The 23,767-nt window shown below is 34.1% G+C and overlaps 1 protein-coding gene across 1 annotated transcript in view; it reads right to left on the bottom strand.

The window, feature by feature from the left end:
- SDHAF3 (succinate dehydrogenase complex assembly factor 3) overlaps window positions 1-23,767 on the bottom strand; it is a 68,342-nt gene that overhangs the window by 20,385 nt on the left and 24,190 nt on the right. The gene's annotated exons all lie outside the window — the stretch shown is intronic.

The following is a 23,767-nucleotide window of genomic DNA, read 5'->3' on the forward strand; positions in this document are numbered from 1 at the left end:
AACCCAAGCACAAAGAAGCCAGAAGATCAGACATCACATGAGACAATGGACACTTACATTGGAAAATGAGTCCCCATAACAAACATCTGGCTTTGAAAACAAATGGGGCTTACCTTTGGGAGCTTTTCAAATAAGCAGGACTCAAACTCCAGGTACTTTAGAACTCACTGGGCTTAACACCAGGGAGAGCCAAGGTTGACAGGAAACTGAGTCCCTGCCTTTAAAGAGCCAGCATAATAAATTGGGCCAGAGACACCACACAGAGTGTGGAAAAGTTTGAAAAGTGCCTGGGATATACATGAAGGAGATTTATTTACTATCTCAGAACATGTGCTGCCAGGGAAGGATCTTCAAATTTCTCCAGGAACAAAATGCTGGCAGATGCCATTTCTCTTTCCTTTCCTCAACCAAGATAGTCAGATATTCTTGGAAGCCACCACTAATGTATCTATCGTGCTAGTACCACATGCTCGGCCACTGCATTCCCCTGAGGACCCACCCATCTAAACCTGCCTGCTTTGGCTGACTTCCCTCCAAAGCAGCTCCAGCTCCACCACACCCTGCAAGCAGCCTCAACAGAGACCACCACTCCAAAGTGACTACTATCCTGAGGAGAGGGGAAAATAAACCCACACATCAGCACACTTGTAGTTCTTGTATTGCTGAGCCTCTTAGCTGGTAGCACAGAGAGCAAGCCCTGCCATTCAATGCATCTGCAACTGTGGCAGGGAGGTTAACTGCAGACACCTACTCTGGCTGCTAGCCCCACCACCTAAAGCTTGTGGTGGCCTCAGAGGAGCCTCTTAATACTGCGGGGATCAAACCCTGCAAGGTGCACCCACAGCAGACAAATCAGGACATTGCAGCTAGCTAGGCTGAAAGCAAACACAGCTTAGCCACAACACTAGGGTGCATGCAGTCCATAGAGAAGACACCCTGGAGCACTTGGTGACCCAACAAGATTGAGCACAGGGCACCACAGTGACCTGTTGTACACAAGGCCACTACTTTCAAGACCAGGAGATGGAACCAACTTCTCTAATACATAGAAAACAAGAGTTAGGCAAAATGAAGAGATAGAGGAATATGTCCTAAATGAAGGAACAGGACAAAATGACAAAATGAACCAAATGAAATGGAAATAAGCAAAATACCTGACTGATAATTCAAAATAATGATCATAGATACCCACTGGACTTGAAAAAAGAGAAGAACTCAGTGAAATCTTAAAGAGACAGATAACATTTAAAAAAAAATCCAGAGAGCTGAAGAATTCAAGAGTGACATTAAATAGTAAAAAAAAACAAAAACAAAAACAAAAAACAAAAAACTGCTTCACATTACATAGTGAAAAAAAAAAATCAAGAGTAGAAAAAAATACACTAGAGGGAGTCCATAAATTAGAAGATGCAAAAGAATGGATTAGCAATCTGGAAGATATGATAATGGAAAGCAACTCCATAAATTAGAAGATGCAAAAGAATGGATTAGCAATCTGGAAGATATGATAATGGAAAGCAACTCCATAAATTAGAAGATGCAAAAGAATGGATTAGCAATCTGGAAGATATGATAATGGAAAGCAACTAAGTTGAAGAGCAAAGAGGAAAAAATAGTAATGAAAAATGAGAATAGGTTAAGAGAACTCAATGACACTAACAAATGTAATAGCATTTGTATTACAGGGATCCCTAAAAAGAAAAGTGAAAGAGAAGGGAACAGAAAACATGTTTGAAGAAATAGCTAAAAACTTCCTAATCTGGGAAAGGAATGGACATCCAGATCCAGGAAGTACAGAAAATCCCTAAAACAAGATTAACCCCAAGAGCTCCACACCAAAACACATTAATAATTACAATGGCAAAAAGTAAAGGTAAAGAGAGAATTCTAAAAGCAGGAAAAAAAAAAAAAAAAAAAGAAGCAGCAGCAGCTACATACAAGATATAAGAGAAACTCCTTACAACTACCAGTTGATTTTTCAGCAGAAACTTTGCATACCAGAAGAGAGTGGCATGATATATTCAAAATCCTGAGAGGAAAAACCCTGCAACAAAGAATAATCTACCTAGCAAGATTATCATTAAAAATAGAATGAGAGTTTCCCAGACAGACAAAAGTTAAAGGAGTTCATCGCCACTAAACCAGCTTTATAAGAAATGTTAAAGGTGCTTAAAGTGTAAAATCCATTAAAAAAAGAAAATTATAAAAGCAAATATATAGTAAAAGTAGTAGACTAATCACTTATAAAGCCAGTATGGAGGTTAAAAATCCAAAAATAGGGGATCCCTGGGTGGCTCACTGTGTTAGCACCTGCCTTTGGCCCAGGGCGTGATCCTGGAGTCCCAGGATCGAGTCCCACATCAGGCTCCCTGCATGAAGCCTGCTTCTCCCTCTGCCTGTGTCTCTGCCTCTCTCTCTCTCTCTCTGTGTCTCTCATGAATAAATAAAATCTTTTTAAAAAAATCCAAAAATAGTAAAGTGAATTACTTCTATAAAATAAGATATCCTAAATAAAAAGATGTAAAATATGCAATTATATACATAAAATATGGAAGTAAAAATGTAGCATTTTAGAATGTGTTCCAACTTAAGTGACAATCAACTTAATATAGACAAATGCACACATGTATATGACTCTAATGTAACCATGAATAAAAAACCTGTAATAGATACACACAAAGCCAAACACAAGATAGCAAAAGAGAATGAACTATAAAAACAACCAGAAAATAATTAACAAAATGGTAATAAATACATACCTATCAAAAATTAAATGTAAATGGACTAAATGCTCCAACCATAAAATATATGTAACTGAATAAATTAAAAAAAAAACAAAACACAAGAACCATCTATATGCTGCCTACAAGAAACTTGCTTCAGACCTAACAACACATACAGGCTAAAAGTGAAAGAAAAAAAAAGGAAAAACATATACTATGCAAATGGAAATGAAAGAAAAAAAAAAGCTGGGGTAACAAAAATTATATCAAACAAAATAGAACTTAAAACAAAGACTGGGCAGCCCGAGTGACTCAGCTTTAGTACCACCTTAAGTCCAGGGCCTGATCCTGGAGACCTGGGATCGAATCCCATGTCAGGCTCCCTGCATAGAGCCTGCTTCTCCCTCTCTCCCTCTCCCTCTCCCTCTCTCTCTCTCTCTCTCTCTCTCTCTGTGTATGTGTCTCTCATGAATAAATAAATAAAATCTTAAAAAAAATAAAAATAAAACAAAGACTATAGCAAGACAAAAAAGTACACCACATAATAGAGGGATCTATCCAACAAAAGGATTAACAAATATAAATATTTAAGCACCCAACATTAGAGCATTTAGATAGATACAGCAAACATTAATAGACATAAAGGGACAAATTTGACAGCAATGTAGTAATAGTATGGAATTTTATTTTATTTTTTTTTTTTTAGTATGGAATTTTAACATCCACTTACATCAATGGATAGATCATCCAGACAGAAAAATCAACAAGGAAACAGTGGCTTTGAACAACACAATAAACCAGATAAATACAGAATATTCTATCCAAAAACAGCAGAATACACATTATTTTCAAGCGCACATGGACCATTCTTCAGAACAGATCACATGTTAGGCCACAAAATAAGTCTCAATAAATTACTCAAGAGACACAAAAGGATGTAAAATATGAGGTAATATAAATAAACCATGGAGGAGACAGTGGCGTTAAGAAGACTGAAATGTCACACATCTTTTCCAACCACAATGATACGAAACTAGAAATTTAAAAAATCTGGAAAGAACACAAATGCATGGAGACTAAAGAACATGCTACTAACAATGAATGGGTTAACCAAGAAATCAGAGGACATAAAAAACATATGGAGATGAAAATGAAAACACGTGACCCAAAATCTTTGGGACACAGCAAAAGTAATTCTAAGAAAGAAGTTTATAGCAATACCAAAACTACCTTAACAAAATGAAAAATCTCAAATGAACTAACTCTATAGAAAAAGAAAAAACAAAGTCCAAATTAGAAGAAAGAAAATTATAATTATAGTTACTTACTATATTATTTATAAATATATTCCTATATTTAAAATATATGGAATATATAAAATAGTTTATTATAATACATATAATTTTATATATGTAATTTTTAAAAGATTAATGAAACCAAGAGCTGGTTCTTTGAAAAGATAAAACTCATAAACTGTTAGCCAGACTCATCAAGAAAAAGAGGACTCAAAATCAGAAATGAAGGAAGAGAAATAATAATTGGCATCAAAGAAATACAAATTACAAGAGAATACTATGAAAGAGTATATGTCAACAAATTTGGACCATCTAGAAGACATGGATAAATTCCTAGAAATATATAATCTTCAAACTGAATAAGGAAAAAAAAAAAAAAACGAGAAAATTTGAACAAACCAACTACTAACAACAAAATTAAATAGGCAATCAACAAACTGTGAACAAAAGTCTAGGACCAGATGGCTTCACTGATGAATTCTACCAAACAATTAAAGAAGAGTTAATATCTATTCTTCTCAAATTCTTCTAAAAAAAGAAAAAGGATAACTTCCACAAGACCAGCATTACCCTAATACTAAATCCAGACAAAAACACTACGAAAATAAAAAACTTCAGGTCAGTATCCCTGGTGCGTATAGATGCAAAAATTCTCAAGTAATTATTAGCAAACCAAATTCAAAGATACATTTAAAAAATCATTCACACATGATCAAGCGGGGATAGCAAGAGTGACTCAATATTCACAATCAATGTGATATACCGAATTCAAAGAGAAAGAATAAAAATCATATTATCATCTCAATAGATGCAGAAAAAGCATCTGATAAACAACAATACCCACCCATTCATGAAAAAAAAACTCTCTACAAACTGGATTTAAAGGGAACATACCTCAACATAATAAAGATCATATATGAGAAACCCACAGTTAACATGTACTCAAAAAACAGAAAGCTTTTCCTCTAAGATTAGAAATAAGACAAGGTTGTGTACTTTCACCACTTTTATTCAACATAGTATTGGATGTCCTGGCTATAGCAATTGGACAAGAAAAAGAAATAAGTCATCCAAATTGGTTGGGAAGAAGCAAAACTGTCACTATTTGCAAATGACATGATACTATATATAGAAAACCTTAACTAGTTCACCAAAAATGTTATTAGAATAAATGAATTCAGTAAAGTTGCAAGATACAAAATTAACATACAGAAATTGGTTGCATTTGTCTACAGGAATAATGAAGCAGCAGAAAGAGAAATTAAGAAAACAACTACATTTACAATTGCACTAAAAAGAATAAAATAACTAGAAATAAATTTAACTGAGGAGTTGAAAGACCTATATTCTGAAAACTGCAAAACATTGATAAAAGAAACTGAAATGACAGAAACAAATGGAAAGGTATACCATGTTCATAGATTGGAAGACTACTGTTAAAATGCCCAAACTACCCAATCTATAGATTCAATGTAATCTGTATCAAAATACCAATATTTCCGAAATGCCAATGTTCTTCACAGAACTAGAACAAATAATACTGATTCTAATTGTATGGAAACACTGATGACCCTAAATAGCCACAACAACCTTGAAAAAGAAAAACAAAAGTGGAAGTAACACAATGCAAGACTTCATGATACACTACAAACTACAGTAATCAAAACAGTATGGTACTGATACAAAAACAGACACATAGATCAACAAAACAGGATAAAGAGTCCAGAAATACGGGGCAGCCCAGTTGGCTCAGTGGTTTAGCGCCGCCTTCGGCCCAGGGCATGATCCTGGGGATCTGGGATCAAGTCCTGCGTCGGGCTCCCTGCATGAAGCCTGCTTCTCCCTCTCTGTGTCTCTGCCTCTGTGTGTGTGTGTGTGTGTGTGTGTCTCATGAATAAATAAATAAAAATCTTTAAAAAAAAAAAAGAGTTCAGAAATAAACCCAAAGCTATATGGTCAATTAGTCGATGACAAAAGAGGTAAGAATATACAATGGAAAAAAGACAATCTTTTCAATAAATGGCGCTAGGCAAATCTGACAGCTTTATGAAAAAGAATGGAAAAAAAAAAAGAAAAAGAATGAAACTAAACCACTTTCTTACACCATTCACAACTCAAAATGAATCGAAGACCTAATGTGACACCTGAAACCACAAAACTCCTAAAAGAAAATATAGGCAGTAATCTAAATACCTACAGAAAGCCAACAGGCAAAAGACAAAATGCTCAAAATCACTAATCATAAGAGAAATGCAAATCAAAACCACAGTGAAATATCACCTCACATCAGTCAGAATGGATAGTATTAAAAAAAAAAAAGGAAGTGTTAGTGAAGATGTAGAGAAAAAGAAATCTTTGTGCACTGTTGGTGGGAATGTAAATTGGTGCAGCCACTGTGGAACACAGCATGGAGGTTCCTCAAAAAATTAAAAATAGAAATACCACATGATCCAGTAACTCTACTACTGGATATTTAGCCAAAGAAAATAAAAACACTAATTGAAAAACATATGCACCTCTTTGCTTACTGCTTATTGCTTATTACAATAGTCACGATATGGAAGCAACCTAAGTGCTCACTGGTAGACGAAAAGATAACGATTTGGTGTGTGCATATATATACACACACACACAAACATATATATGGACGTATGTGTGTATATGTGTATGTATACACACAAGTATATATATGCATATACACATATGCACATGCACACATATGTATACAATGGAATATTACTGGGCTACAAAAAAGAATGACATCTTGCCATCTGCAACAACATGGATGGGCAGAGGGGATATTAAATAAGTCCAAGAAAGATAAATATTGTATGTTTTAACTTATATTTGGAACTAAAAAACAAAATGAACAAGAAAAGAAAACAGACTCTTACATACAAAGAACAAACCTGTGATTGCCAGAGGGGAGATGGGTGGGGGATGGGTGAAAATGATAAAGAAGATTAAGAGGTACAAACTTCCAATTATAAAATAAGTCATGGAAAAATATATATTTGTAAAATAAGTCATGGAGATCAAAAGTATAACATAGGAAATATAGTCAATAGCACTGTAATAATGCTGCATGGTAACTATACTTATTGTGGTAAGCACTAAGTAATATACAGAACTGTCAAATCTGCTGTTGCATATTAGAAACCAATATGACACTGTATATTAATTATACTTCAATAAAAGAGAAAACTGCAAGTGCAAAGCAGTGATGAATACAATTCTACCTGTGCCGTGGCCTCAATTTGTGCTCAAGTGCCAGCAGTTTTACCCATCATTGTTCTGAACCATCAGTTCCACTTTTAAAGCACAGCCTTTCACAAAGTTACCTTTCATTGACTTCTTATCTCACTATAAGTCTTCCTGAGAAAAGAGAATTTTCTACTTACATATATTTGGAAAATGCTGCATGCTATATTCCATCTTAGAAATTAACTTTATTTGTTAGTATATTAAGGGTTTGAAACATACCAAAAAAAAAAGGAAGACCATAAAACTATTCAACAATGTTCCAAAAACGTATCTACATGACCTCTTTAATGAGATCAAACAGATCTCAAAGCACATACCTGAGAAAATGTTGGTGTAACTATAAAACCTCATCTTTAATATGAAGATTCCAAATTGCCTCACAGAAGAGCCACTCTTTTTTCTGACTTTGCATTTTTCTTTCATTAAATCTTTACTTTAGTTGTCAAATATCTGACTGCTATTAGGATTTAACAAAAATCTATAAAAACAAGACTAAGTCTTTATAATTTCTCTTTGGGACAATACACGTAAAAATGTGAAGAAACATTGTCAACTCATATGACATGAAACAAATAAGGCAAAACTATAGTCAAGAAGGCAAAATGATTTGCATATAATATAGTTAACAATCAAGAAAACTTCAAAAGATTGACTAAAAACATTAATCAATAAGGGTGCTCAATAAAATGAGTTAGTACCTAAATTAACAGCGTCACACAATATGTAAATATCAAAGATAATTTAGAGAAATAAACCCATGTCAATTCTCCCCAAATTTACTTATAGACTCAATGCAATCCCAAATCAAAATTCCAGCAAAGTTTTTGTAGAAATCAACATGCTGATTCTAAAACATATATGGAAAGTCAAAAGAAATAAAATAGTCAAAACAGCTTTGAGAAACAAAAACAAAGTTGGAAGACTCATACTACCTGATTTCAAGACTTGCTATAAAGCTAAAAACTCCAGATAAATATGGCATTAGCAAAAAAGACACAGAACAGAATAGAAAATTCAGAAATAGCCCCCATGGCCAAATGATTATTTATAATGATGCAAAGGCAACTAAGTGGAAAAGCGATCATCTATTCAATAAAATGTGGACAATGTCTAATTATAAAATCAACTTAACATTTAAATGCAAAAAAGTGAAAATCCATACCTCATACCATGTACCAAAATCCATACCTCATACCATATACCAAACTTCTAGAAAAAAATCATAGGGAAATACTTTTTGACCCTAGAGAAAGCAAAACTTTATTATACACAAACCCAAAAACAATCCATATAAGAAAAAATTATTAATTGGATTTAATCAAAAATTTTAAGTGTTTGCTTCCCTAAAGACATTGTTAGAAAAATAAAAAGGTAAGCCACAAACTGGAAAAATATATTTGCAAAGCATGTACCTGACAAACAACTTGAATAGGATAAAGAATTCTGGTAACTCAATAATAAAGAAACCAACAATAAAAGGAAGGGCAAAAGATTTGAATATAGAATAGGGATTGCAATAAAAACACAGAAAAATGCTCAATGCATTAATTACTAAGGAAATCCAAGTTAACAGTGAGGTATACTACACATCCTAGAAAGGCTAACCATACATACTAGGACTAACCATATAAAGTGTTGACAAAGGGATCCCCAGGTGGCTCAACGGTTTAGTGCCTGCCTTCCGCCGAGGGCGTGATCCTGGAGACCCGGGACAGAGTCCCATGTCAGGTTCCCTGCATGAAGCCTGCTTCTCCCTCTGCCTGTGTCTCTGCTTCTCTCTCTGTGTGTGTGTGTGTGTCTCTCATGAATAAATAAATAAAATCTTAAAAATAAATAATAAAATAAAATAAAATAAATAAAATAAAAGTGTTGACAAGGATACAGAACAACCAGAACTCTCAAACACCATTGGCAGAAATGAAAAATGGTACAACCACATTGGAAAACAGCTGGGGGGAATCCCTGGGTGGCGCAGCGGTTTGGCGCCTGCCTTTGGCCCAGGGCGCGATCCTGGAGACCCGGGATCGAATCCCACATCAGGCTCCCGGTGCATGGAGCCTGCTTCTCCCTCTGCCTGTGTCTCTGCCTCTCTCTCTCTCTGTGACTATCATAAATAAATAAATAAATAAAACTTAAAAAAAAAAAAAAAGAAAACAGCTGGGTAGTTTCTTAAAACGTTTAAGAAATGACCCTCCTATTTTAATCATAGATATTTACCCAAGAGTAATAAAAGTATATGTCCACACAAAGACTTGTACCCATTATGTTCATAAAAGCTTCCAATAACCAAAATTGGAAGCTCAAATTGCTCAACAAGAGATAGACAAATTATGGTAGAGCCATACAACATAATACTACTCAGCTATTACTCAACTACATTGATGGATCTCAAAAATAATTATGCTGAGTGAAAGATGCCAGGCAAAAACAAGTACTTACTGTATAACCTCATTTATATAAAATTCTAGAAAATATAAACTGATTTATGTGACAAACATAATCCATGTTGATCTGGGCCTGCGGAGGAAAGAGAAAAGCAATAAAGAGAATAGAACAGAAGGCACAAGGAAACTTTTCAGAGTGATGGATAATTTGTCACATTGATAGTAGTGATGGAATCATAGGTCAAAATTCATCCACTTTAATATGTGCAATTCACTTTACATCAATATCACCACAGTAAAGCTGGGGGAGGGGGAAAGGAGGGAAGAGGGGAAGAGGAAGGAAGAACATAGGAGGAAGAAGGAGAACAAAACTAGCCAAGTCCCTCTGTACTTATTCTCTCCTCACAACCCAGTGCCACTGGAGGAGGGAAAGTCCCAAGAAATCAGCAAGGAGATAAAATTAACTATATCTAAAGATGGTAAGGATACAGTGAGATATGAATGCATATACATAACTGATTAATAATTCACATGGAACAGAAACAGCTTATGTGGATGATACATAATGATATTATGACAAGACTCGAAAAACATCTTAAAAATCCTCTTTTATTTACCCAATAGTTTATCATTAAAATGTTTAAGCATCAAAAACTACTTTCAGTTTAAGAATTAACAAGAAAATAGAAAAAAAGTAGACATATAGAGATTAACTTCATACTTTATTTTTACAAAAAAAACCTGATATATTTATTTTTTTAAAGATTTTATTTATTTTTTCACGAGAGACACAGAGAGAGAGGCAGAGACACAGGTAGAGGGAGAAGCAAGCTCCATGCAGGAAGCCTGATGTGGGACTTGATCCCAGGACTCTGGGATCATGCCCTGAGCCAAATGCCGATGCTCAAACACTGAGCCACCGAGGTGTCCCTAAACTGATATATTTTAATAATTACTTTTCTTTTTCATTCTACAGACTTATATTTGGTAAATAAAAAGTTGTATAAATTCTATACTTTTTCTAAAAGTCTTTTACTGTTTTTACTACTTTTCATATATAGTGCAGGATAATCCTGCATTTTGAAAAAAGGAAAGATGAAATAAATGATTATATAAATTAACTTTAGAACATGATGCATTCAAATTATATTTTAATATAATCTTTTTAGAAAGTGACTGCTTTCTAATTACTAACATATTCTGGCTTGCATCCAAAAAATCCAAAAACAACTTACATAATTCTCAATTATTTTCCAAAACAATCTACCAAAAGATCAAGTGAGTTACTCTTGATCAAGCTAAATAAGGTATTTTTTAAATCACATATGAAATTGACAGTAATTTTACATTTCAATTTAGGGTCATGTGCCATGATCTAAAGCCGATTATTATTACCTTAAATATTACTTTATTTCTGAAAGACAAACTTAACAGGAAATAAAAATATGCTAGGTCTTAAAAAGTTATTTTCTGCATTTAAACATTATTGTAATGAATCAAATAAGAGAGTGTAGCATTATCACTGTTACAATATTACATGAGTTACCCAGAAACCACTTATTTATAACAAATGGAAAAAAAACAAAAAACACAACTCAATCACTAAAAGAGACAATATGATTAATCATATAAAAATGAACTTATAGGATATTTACTAATAGGTTCAAAAACAGAGATAACAGGAAGAGAGAACAAAAATTACTTTATAACACAACACAATAATAAAAGTAAAAGGTGGGATGAAAACACAAGCCAAAGTGTAAATCCATCCTCAACACCCCTCATTAACTGCATTGGCATGAAAAAGGGCATTAAATTTTTTAAAATGTTATCAAGCATTTTCAAGCGAAAGAGAGCCTGGATCAGTCACAGGAGTATTTTGATTCCCTAAGCATAACCTTATAGTGGAGAAAGTTATACCACTATAAAAGCCCATGGTCATAAAAGCCCTTATACGTCACATGCAATTTTGACACATGCAATTTTTTCAAACTGCAAGGATGGTGACCATTATTTCTACTATTCTACAAGATCCTTCATCATCTGGTATCTTATGTCAGCCTCATTACAAACTACCTATAGTTCCCAAATATACCCCATTCTAGTTCATGCATCAACAACAGGCATATATTCCCTCTATTTGGAATGTCCTTACCTGTTTCATGGCATAAGACTTCAAGACTCAGCTTGTGTGTCATTTTCTTCTCCATTACATCTATAGCCCTACCCCATCTGCCTGTGGTGTTCCCCTGGCACTTTGTATACATTTCTTAAAGCATACATCTTACAGCAGGTTATTTATGTTATTATGTTCTTTATGTTAGATTTTGAAGCCAAAACCTTCAGGCAAAGGAGCATGCCTAGGCACTCATGCCTTCAGAGTCCAGCATTACCAAGCTTCAATATATATTTATTAAAGAAAACAGGGAGAGAAAAGTTATAAAATGTGCTGGCCTACTAAGACCCCTGTTCTCAATTCACCTGACAAATTTTGTCTCACAAAGGAAAGAGCCAAGTTAGCAGTATGTATATTACTCCCAGCATTTCACAAAACAAACAAAAGTCAACAAATTTGAAAGGATGAGCCTGCAAACCTAAGTATCAGAATTCAGACCCTAATTTAAGGTCCGAATTAATAAATTTAAGGTCCTTCATTAATAAAATGAAGATATTCAGTGAGGATTAATAAAAATGTGATTATCTGGGGGTGGTTTTCATGTCTCCTTTATACTGTTTCATAGAACCTCCCCTAAGATCTTATTTTTTTAATCAAAAAATATTTTAAAAGCAGCAGTCTCTTTAATACTACATTCACAAGTCAAATGTTAATCTTTAAATAAATAAAATACTTAAAAACCAACTAAAGAAATACTAAACAGGAAGCAAAATGAAGAAAAACAAGCAACAAAACAAAAACAGGAAAATTTCTTTCAGATATCCTAATTTGAAGTAAAGAAATTTATTTTACCAGTATATAAATATAAGTATAACCTGGTCTCTTAAAACTAAACTTAAAAGCAGTTCTAAGGATAACCATGCCTTCCACTTTCTTCTTCTCTTTTTATATAAAACCTGCATCACTCAAAAGAATAGTCTCAGTGGTAAATAATCAATCACAACAAATTCCTTTAGTTTTTCATTTTTATTTAAAGGATAAAATGTAGCTATTTTATATATGTGTTTAAACTTTCTCAAATGATGAATAAAATTTAAAGACTGCAGGATCCCTGGGTGGCACAGCAGTTTGGCGCCTGCCTTTGGCCCAGGGCGCGATCCTGGAGACCTGGGATCGAATCCCACATCGGGCTGCCGGTGCATGGTTCTCCCTCTGCCTGTGTCTCTGCCTCTCTCTCTCTCTCTCTGTGACTATCATAAATAAATAAAAATTAAAAAAAAATTTAAAGACTGCTTAACAAAAAGCATTGTTTTGAGAGGATGATTCACTTTAAGACACCATCTCTTTTCTTTTTCACAGCCAGCTAGTTTAATCTGTTTAAGAGTTACTCCATCATTTGATCAAAGATGTTTGATCAAGCTACTGTTTTCCATTAAAGTTCCTCATAACTATAATAACATTTTAACTATGTTCCCTAATATATTTATTTTGCCATCTTTCTTATAGTTTAAGTTCACTATTCAATTGTTTATATGATAATAGTATGTGGCTTCAAAGTTCAGCAAATTATGAGAAATTACGTTAGTATGTCTTAACCTCCCTCAACCCCCAAATTGGTAGACTGGCTTTACTCCAAAACTTCACTCCTAGTTATTCCAACAATTTATCAAGTGGATTAGCAGCATAACTGTCATAGCTATATAAAAGAATCATGAATCAGTACACCTTAAGTTTAGTTTGGGGATAATGATTACCTTGCCACTACACATTCAGAAACAATGACATTAAATACAGTCATTCTGCTATGAGAGAAACCATAATGGTGTCCTATTTCTCACTGGATCAAATTTAAATTCTATCAACCAACCCCAGAATTATTTTCCTATTTAAACAGGTATTCCCTACTCCCACAGTAGGAATACGTGTGTGTGTGTGTGTGTGTGTGTGTCCAACTCTACATTGGCATGGCCCATAATTTTATTACTTATATAGCTATCACAGTCACTGGAAGCTACTATCTAGCAGGCAAGACATTTTATTCAGACAATGAAAGATCAATGAATTAAGTAAGAAAATAAATACCAAATCACTTTCTCATTGGACCCATCTCCAGGTCTGCTTTTCCCTTCTTCTAAACTCCTACTCCAGCTATTCCTTCCATCTGAAATGCCCTCCTTTTTCTCATTTGTCAATCTAAAACCTTGCAGGGAAGACAGGTAGACCAACATTGAAACTATAGCTATAAAAGCTCTTTGTATTTTAAGATTCACTTTAAAAAAAAATAGATAACAAATTGAGTAAGGTCAATATCAGTGATATTTTACAGAATATAATTTGTTCAATTCTACTTATTTGCACATTAGAAATGTTTATGCTTTCCCTTTTCTGTACTTCAACTAGATGCCTACAAATTTATTTTGCTTTGTATATGTGATATGCATACACTAAAAAGGCATTTTGTGCACGTGTGTGTGTGTGTGTGTGTGTGTGTAAGAGAGTAGGTGAACATCAGATCACTGGACTTAATTAAGATGATTGCCTTTAGGAAGCAAAAAAGAAATGCAAGAATGGGGAGGTATGGGATAGAACAGTAATGTTTATTATAAATGTTTTGGTGCTACTTGATGTTTGAAGATATGTAAACTTACAGCTTTAAAAAAATAATGTTCAGGGCTAGACCGGGTGGCTCAGAGGTTTAGCGCCACCTTCAGCCCAGGGTGTGATCCTGGAGACCCAGGATTGAGTCCCATGTCAGGCTCCCTGCATGGAGCCTGCTCCTCCCTCTGCCTGTGTCTGTGTCTCTGCCTCTCTCTCTCTCTCTCTCTCTGTGTGTGTGTGTGTGTGTGTGTGTGTGTGTGTGTCTCATGAATAAATAAAATCTTTAAAATAATAATAAAAAAATAAAAAAATAATGTTCAATGATTATGACTTTCTGACAGTTGACTGTATACCCTAACTGCTTCTCAGATTTCTAATCTGCATTCATTTCCTAAAGTGAAGTCTTCTTCTGTTTTTCTGTCAGTTTATCAGTCTTAAATCTCTAAAACAAAGAGTCATCATTAGCATCACCTGGGAGCTTGTTGAATATGCAAATTTCTGACCTCATCTCAGACCTACAGAATCAGAAACTTCAGGTGGGATCCAATAATCTTTAAGAAGCCCTCCAGGTATTATGCTGAGTGAAATAAGTCAATCGAAGAAGGGCGAACATTATATGGTCTCTTTCATTTGGGGAATATAAAAAATAGTGAAAGGGAATAAAAGGGAAAGGAGAAAAAAATGAGTGAGAAATATCACAAAGGGAGACAATATGAGAGATTCCTAACTCTGGGAAACATAAACTAGGGGTGGTGGAAGGGGAGTTGGGCAGGGGATGGGGGTGACTGGGTGATGGGCACTGAGGGGGGCACTTGATGGGATGAGCACTGAGTGTTATTCTATATGTTGGCAAATTGAACACCAATAAAAAATAAATTTATAAAAAAAAAAAGAAGCCCTCCAGACGATTCTTATGTACCCCGAAGTTTGAGAACCATTACTATAATGGTTTAACATTCTCTTTTCCTGACTCCTTCCTTCACAAAGGCTGCAGCCTAACAATTTCCGTACATAGATATAAGTGCACAGCCCATGTAAAAGATTGGTTCTATTTAACATATGTACCTGGGGGAAGGGGTGAATTACCACAAACACTGCTCTTTATTCTGCCCTCTAATATCCAGGAACTAATAGTTGTTAAATAATAAAGTTGAGAGGTGCCTGGTCAGTCGGTTAAGCATCTGCCTTCAGCTCAGGTTATGATCCTTGGGGTCCTGGGATTGAGCCCCGTGTTGGGGCTCTCTGCTCAGAGGGGAGCCTGCTCCCCCTGCCACTCCGTCTGCTTGTGCTGTCAAATAAGTAAATAAAATCTTTAAAAATAATAAATTTGAAATGTTTTAAGGGTTGCACAAAAAGAAATAGTATGAAGACCTTTTCACGAAATAAGTTGTCTTTCTTAACAATAAATTAAAATAAAAACTACTATAACATTTAAAAAAGAAGTACTTAAAGATATCACACTTTTTACCACTCTGACTAGTCCTCTCTTGATTCTTAATAAAACCATAGAATGTGTTCTATAGGGGCAGCCCTGGTGGTGCAGCAGTTTAGCGCCGCCTGCAGCCCAGGGTGTGATCCTGGAGACCGGGGATCGAGTCCCACGTCGGGCTCCCTGCATGGAGCCTGCTTCTCCCTCTGCCTGTGTCTCTGCCTCTCTCTCTCTGTGTGTCTCTCATGAATAAATAAATAAAATCTTTAAAAAAAAGAATGTGTTCTATAGCACATATCCATAAATGCTAATAAAGCAAAACAAAGCTTCTAAGGATTATTAATTCTTCACAGCAATAAACATTTGGAAAAATCAATTGTTACTGTCATTCTAATGATGAAAAGCTAATATGGACCCTGGAGCAAAATGGAAATCAACTGAATGTTTGTTGGGGAAGAAGAAAATAATAGAGTTAAACGGAGCTTAGTTTAATACCAAAGTAAATTTCAATAGCAGCAACTATAATGTGTTGCTAGTTTTAGTTTCTAAAAATTAATCAGCAATAAAATTAAAGTGACTATGTAGGTCAGAGTCTTAGTAAGATTTTTTTTGTAATTTTGTTCTACTTTGATATATCTTAAATTGCAAACACTTCTAAACAAACATTAATATATTAATATTTCAAGTGGTATGGGCTTGGAAGAGGGTTATTTTCTCAATAAAACCTTTATTCATTATATTAAAATGTAAAAATTTTTTAAAGATTTCTTTTAAAAGAGAGAAATGCGCAAGCAGGAGGAGGAGCAGAGTGAGAGAGACTACTCAAGCTGACTTCCCACTGAGCACAGAGACTGACACAGGCCCCAATCCCAAGACTGAAATCATGATCTGAGCTGAAATCAAGAGTCAGAGGGTTAGCCCAGTGAGCCACTCCCACACCCCAAAATGGAAACTTAATGTATTCAGTATGATCTCAGGCTGAAAATAACAGACGTATAAATGATTAACTTAAGAAAAATATTATGCAAAAAAATTATATATATATATATATATATTATATCTGTCAAAGTACTGTTTCTGGGAAATTTTATCGACCCAAACATGTTATCTTAGATCTACTAGAAACAGGTTCATATTATGTTACATCTAGCAAATAATTTCACTTTAAAAATTCTAGACATTAATCAAAATAAAGAAAAATTGAACAAATTTCTATCATGGCCAATCCCTAAAATGACTCAAGGTGAAAACTGAAGACATAATTTCTGATAACTTAGGCACCTGGCTATATTAGTATATCCAACTCTAAGCTCTGGCTTGTCATAAATATCGTACCACACTGTAGAAAGCCCTACTGCAAACTGTGGATTATATCTCAATGTTATACCATACTGTAGCAGAATCAGCTTAAGAAAAATAATTCTCTTTTACAAAACAAATTTACCATTTCATATGCAGTCTTACCCATTCTTTTTAAATAAAATACCTTCTCAAACAGAAATAGGACTATTTTTAAAAGGCTCTTAAATACAACTTAACCACAAAATCTCAATAAAATGTAAAAATTATTAACTTCCATAACAAATAGTTCTGAACTACCGTAATAATGGGGAGATACAATAATGAAGATAATACAAATAACATATGGTTAAATTTTATGTATACGCCACTCAGCTGAACTGGGCCTTAGGCTATTTTTCTAAAAACAGTTTGACCTGCTAGTCTGTGTTTCAAACAAGCTGAGACCAGAACCACTGCAGCTACTAAGAATCTTAATCACTGAAGGTTCCAAGAAGAATGAGACAGTGACTGAGTATGTTGGACCTGTCTCGCATGCCTCCTACAGTGTCCAGAGGAAATGAGCCAGCATTCTCTACTTCTCACCTTTCTCATTTCCCATTTTGGGAAGGTCATATTCAAACAGTAAGAAAATGCAAAGAAGTAGAGATGCTGCACTCCACAAGATTTATGCTCCCTTAACAAGTTAACAAGTTTCCCATTTCACTGAGTTATTAGGCCCTGGCCTTATAATGAGACCAACTTCCAAAGGATGTACATAATCTCCAGTGCATAGAGATCATGTAAGTTTTTATACTAATCTTCATACACTGTAGAACAAGAATATTTTAAAGAATACATTTTCACAAAATTGAATATTCAACCCTAAACAGAATTTCCTTAAAATCTCTACACTTCATTAGTATATATAAAAATTGTTATCATCTAAACCAATATATTAGGGAAAATGCTTTTTTGGTGTTTCCAATTTCAATAATAGAGTCTATAGTATACTGTCCTCCTTTTACAATTTAAAAAAATGTATATTATTACTTTGGTAAAATACACTTGGGGAGCAATTAAAACTTTCATTTCATGATAGATCTTCCCTTTCCAGTCTAATTATGGATTGATTTTCAAAAGACAACTTACAAGTCACTAGAGAGAAATTATTTTGAAATTCCCAAAGGGCTATGATTCAATCTGTATTATATTTATGAACTACACTTTTGAAATTTAATGGCATTTTTTTTTCATTTCTAAATAATTAAAGCCTCTGGTATTTTACCTTAGAAATTGGCAAAGTATACTGGAATTTTTGATAAATTTCATCTCATTGACTTTTCTTAAATGCCTGTAGGCTTGTAACAAACCGGTAAATCTGACAGAAATAAAGACTAGAAGGAGAAGAAATGAAGAACAGTTCAGTTTGATTACTTGGACAGGAAAATAGAAAGTATTTGTTAAATTGGTTGTTGAAGTTGATTCAGCAGAGATTAAAAAGCTCTAGTATTAATGGTAAGTAGAAATGAGCTACCTGAGTATTGGGAGGAAGAAGGAATTGGTAAAGTGAAAAAAAGGTAACAAAAATAAAGATGATACGGGGTATTTCAATCTTTCTTATTTAGTACAAATCAGTGATTCTGATTAAAAACTAATCAAAGAAACACTGTTATTATAATCATTCCTTCTTCTATCCCAACCAATAGCAGCTAATTTATAGAGTCCCACAAACTACATGCTATTTTTTTTTAAGAAATGACAAAGACCCTACATTCACTAATTACAGTAGCCAAGATATGGAATCAACTTAAGTATCCAATGATAGATACATGGGTTAAGATGGGGGTGGATGTGTGTAATGAAATATTACTCAGCCATTAAGAAAGAATGAAATTCTGCCATTTGTGACAACATGGATGGATCTAGAGGGTACTGTAGTAGGTAAAGTAAGTCAGAGAAAGATGGACCATATGATTTCACTTATATGTGGAAACCTAAAAAAACAAAACAAGAGAAACAGATTCACAAATACAGAAAACAAATTCTTGGTTACCAGAGGTGGGAGGGGTTGGTGAGAACTAAATTGGTGAAGAGGATTAAAAGGTACAAACTACTAGTCATAAAATAAATAAGTCATGGGGATATAATGTAAAGTGTAGGAAATACAGTCAATAATATTGCAATAACTTTGTATGGTAACAGATAGTGACGACTTATTGTAAGGACCATTTCATAAAGTATAAAAATATCAAATCACTATGAGGCACAACTGAAACTAACAGGATAATGCATTCAATCACATTTCAATAAATACATAAATTTCAAAAATAAATTTAAAAAGAGATGACAAAGAAACTGGCACAATGTATAATTTTATACCAAATTCTAAAAATAATGTTTCCATTCCAACAAAAAGTTCTACTACCAGTTTCACAGGTTTTCTTTTACACAATGACTGTATACTGTTCTCCAAACCGAAATCCTCAGGAGCCCTTTGCTATTCTTTTTACAAACTTACTTCTAAATTCCAGAGTCTCAACATTACCAAGTCCAAAGCTAATCTCAAACTTTAACGCCTCTCCCTTTCACTACAATCCTGTATTGACAGCTGCCTACAGTTTTTCTCCATTTGGATACTTTCACTGTGGGTATCATGTCCTTGTCTTTCCCAATGTGCTCAGAACAGAAATATTCTCAAACATTAAAAAAAAACATAAAAACAGATGTCACCAAAAATGGCAGTGTAGGAAATTCCAATAGTTCAATAGCTCTCTCCACAAAAGCAACAAATATACTGGCAAAAATGTCAAAACCAACTTTTTCAGAACTCTGGAAACTAATGGAAAACTTGCAGTAACCGAGTAAACATTTAGCTAAGAAAAAAAGGTCAAATCTTGGTTAGAGAGCTCTGTGATATTTTAACTCCCTCTAGTCCTGTCCCACCCCCTCCAGCTGGACAGCGGTTGAGGACAACCGGTAACTTTCCCAGTATAGGTATTCAGTATCAGAGAGAACAGAACAGACCTTATTCTCAAATGATTGGGATTTTTTTGTTGGTGACTCCTTAGAGGAGCAGCTAGCTCAAAGGGCTCGCTTTTACCTGTCCTCTCAGAACTCTCCCAGTGCTGAGGGACCACCAGGGATATCTGTCAAAAACAGGTAAGGCAAATGTACTAGTTACTGATGCTTGGGGTAAGAGGTAACATTTGAGGCAAACAACAGATTAACCAAAAAATTTGGAATAAAAGTCTAATGAATAAGATTCTCTGCTAAGTAAAGGTTTTGAAAAGCACCCACATATTTCTGGGAATTTAAAAGGTCACATACAATGGCCACATGTCTAAAATGTTGAGAGTTTAGATTTTGTGTCAATGTTTAGAGGAAAGCCCTCCAAGAGGGATGCCTGAACAGGAACATCCATACACACTTTTCAAGAGCAAGACATAAATTTTTTTTTTCAAGACATAAATTTTTATCATAAACCACTGAGACCCTGGGATTGTTGCAGAAGTTGGCATTAATTATATGAATAATACAGACCTAGAATCTAAGGAACCTAGAAGATATACATGCTATTTTGCTCTAAAATGAACAATTTGTTTAAAGAAAAACGAGTGACTTTTTTATACTATGTTCTGTTCACTTAGGCTCTCAGCAAATATATTTTCTTTATAGCTTTAAATCACTAACAAGTATTAAAAAGAAAAATATAAATACAGACTGTTTTCATATGCACATACAGGTATATTTTTCTGTAAGTTATTTAGGGCAGTGTGTTAGCCCCCACACCATATCTTAAATTTCATAATACATATTGTTAGGTAAATAGAAGTATATATACTCAAATTTAACTTTGCTGCACTACATCTTTTTTATGAGTTTCACCGGAGTCAGAGAGTTTTAGCATTAACATCTGGGAGCAATAACTGAAAATAACAACTATGAACTAGTTTCAAGCTAAAAACAAAAAGCAACACAGTCCATACAAATCTATTCATATGTATTCAAGTCCATGCAATTACTCTTCTTAATAATAATGCTTCAGAAGAGAAATATATGACAAAAATAGCTGTGAATAATAAAAAGAGAATCACCTGAAACAATGGGAATGCAAATTAAATTAAAAACATGCAATTGTTAACAGTTCATCTGGAATGACCAAATCCCTAAACCTGCATTCATCTTGAATTCATATTTTTAAACAAAAAAATTAACAATACTTTTAAAAAATGCTCTAAAAAGTATATAGCAAAAAAAAATTTTGGAAGTGATATTTCAAAAAATGTCAAAAATGTTAAAATATTAACTTCCTTGTGCATGTTGCCATATTCCTTACTTAAAAGTAACATGATTTTTTTTTCCTTATAGTAGCATCAAAATGCCAGTTACAGGATGCCTGGGTAGCTCACTGGTTGAGTGGCTGCGTTTGGCTCCTTATGATCCTGGGGTCCTAGGACTGAGTCCCACATCAATCCCCAAAGGGAGGATGCTTCTCCCTCTACCTGTGTCGTCTCTGCCTCTCTCTCTCCATGTCTCTCATGAATAAATAAATAAAATCTTAAAAAAAAAAAAAAGCCAGTACAGAGTTTTCTAATTTATGAGTCCTGTTTGAAGATTTAGTATTTGGTAATTTTCTGATTATAATGTAGCCCATAAATGCTAAAATCAGAGTACCAAAAATGTCATATTAATAAGTATAGAATATATAATATTGTATGCAGTAAAACAGATTACAAACTAAATGCATGAGGTAAATGTTTTGCTTAAAAATTAGATTACAGATGCCCACCCAAATCGCCCCCACCAAAAATACGCATCATTAACTTTACATTTGTAATAGTTAGGCAGCATAGATTGTCCAAATATTACTTTATACAAAATCTATTAACTGGAATCTCGTAATAATAAGAATCTGTCAAAAATGCCTAAAGATACATACCTTACTTGGTAATGGACAATTCTGAAAAAGCTGCATGCACCTTATTTTATAAGTTGAATTATTAAATGAATTACAGAATGAAAGGGTTTATTCCTAAAATCTCTGTTAATGTTTAAAAAAAAAAAGCCTTTGGAAATAAAATCATCAGTCCTAATTAATCACATCTTGGGTTCATATTCCATAAAGGTTTCCATTAAATGATTCTGGTCTATATTATTTTCTAGTTACTTTTTCCAGCATTATAGCACATGAATCTTCCCATTTTAAATAAATATTTATAAATATAGAAACTAGGAAAGTGGTTATAAGATTAAAAGAAACGTAGATTTAAAAAAAGGAAAAAGAATGACAGCATTCAAATTCTATATTCCTAGAGAAAATAAATGTCAGCCTCCTAGAAATAATCTCCTCATTAACCCACCCTGAAAAGGAAACCAAGGAATCTAGTAATGGCTGTGATTTCTATAACAGTTCCCCAGCTCTAACTGACTGGAATATAGAAACCAAAACATTCGGTCTTGTTATCAGGAAATAGAAGAAAACTGTCATAACATGGATATCATGCACAAAGTAATACTGACTTGAAGAAGTCTGGAGAACATAGAAAAGAATCAATTTAGGGAGAAAGTAAAATGATCTTTGAAATTCTTTTAATTCACTAGCCCATTAGTCTCCAGAGTGAGATGTGAGCACCTGAGGGATACAGGGATTACAGCAAAGCAATCTACCAGAGTAAAGGAAGAAAACAACCAGAATTTCTATGTAAGTTTCTTATTTAGGAAATAAGGGGAATTTTGTTTTACTGGTATTTCGGTTATAGGTTATCACTGACACCCTCCTATGTAACAAAATCATGTAGCATTCAGATAATAAATGAGGTTAGTTCTCCAGTTCCTCCATGCCACCAAAGCAGACAGAGACCTCTCCCTCTAACCTCTACATCTGCTTCTGGTCTATGGCGTTTGGATGTACTAGTTTGATAAGCCAGTTAAATAGATTTTCAATTTATATTATCTAGTTTAACTAAACTAATTCATAAAATGGACATGTGGCTTTAAAAGATGCCCATGAAGAACCCTCTGGTTGAACACAGTATTAATAACACAGTGCCAGCAAAGAAGATAACAGAACACTTTTCCAACTACTATTAAATCATCCTAATAGTACATGTACTACTAGTACATCGACCAGATTAATGAAGTAAAAACAATGGCAAAAATGTACCCTTGATATGTGATGAGAATAGAATTTACTTTTGTGGTTTTCCTCCCCAAAACTCATAACCCCAGTTTATTCATGAGGAAAATATCAGCCAAGTTGCAGTTGGAGGACATTCTACAAAATACCCAACTTGCACTACTCAAAATTGTTAAGGTCATCAAAAACTGGGAAAGTCTGAGAAACTCCCAGTCCAGAAAAGGCTAAGGAAACATGAGAACTAAATGTAATGTGGTCTCCTAAATGGGATCCTGGAACAGAAGAAGGTCATTAGGTAAAAACTAAACAAATACGAATAAAGAATGAATTTCATTGGTTGTGACAAATATGCCCTAACTTTTTGAAAAATGGTAACATAATTAGGTCTAAAAAACTCAGCCTAAAATTTTCAAAAGCATTAATACTATCTGAAATACAAATTTACATCCACTATTGATAATGATGAACATTTTGCCTTAAGTGCATATTGTGCTTCAGATATTAGCTAATTAATGATAAGATATACTCAGAATTTATAAAA

This window comes from Canis lupus, chromosome 18, assembly GCF_048164855.1.
Source record: "Canis lupus baileyi chromosome 18, mCanLup2.hap1, whole genome shotgun sequence".
Taxonomy (NCBI): Eukaryota; Metazoa; Chordata; class Mammalia; order Carnivora; family Canidae; genus Canis; species Canis lupus.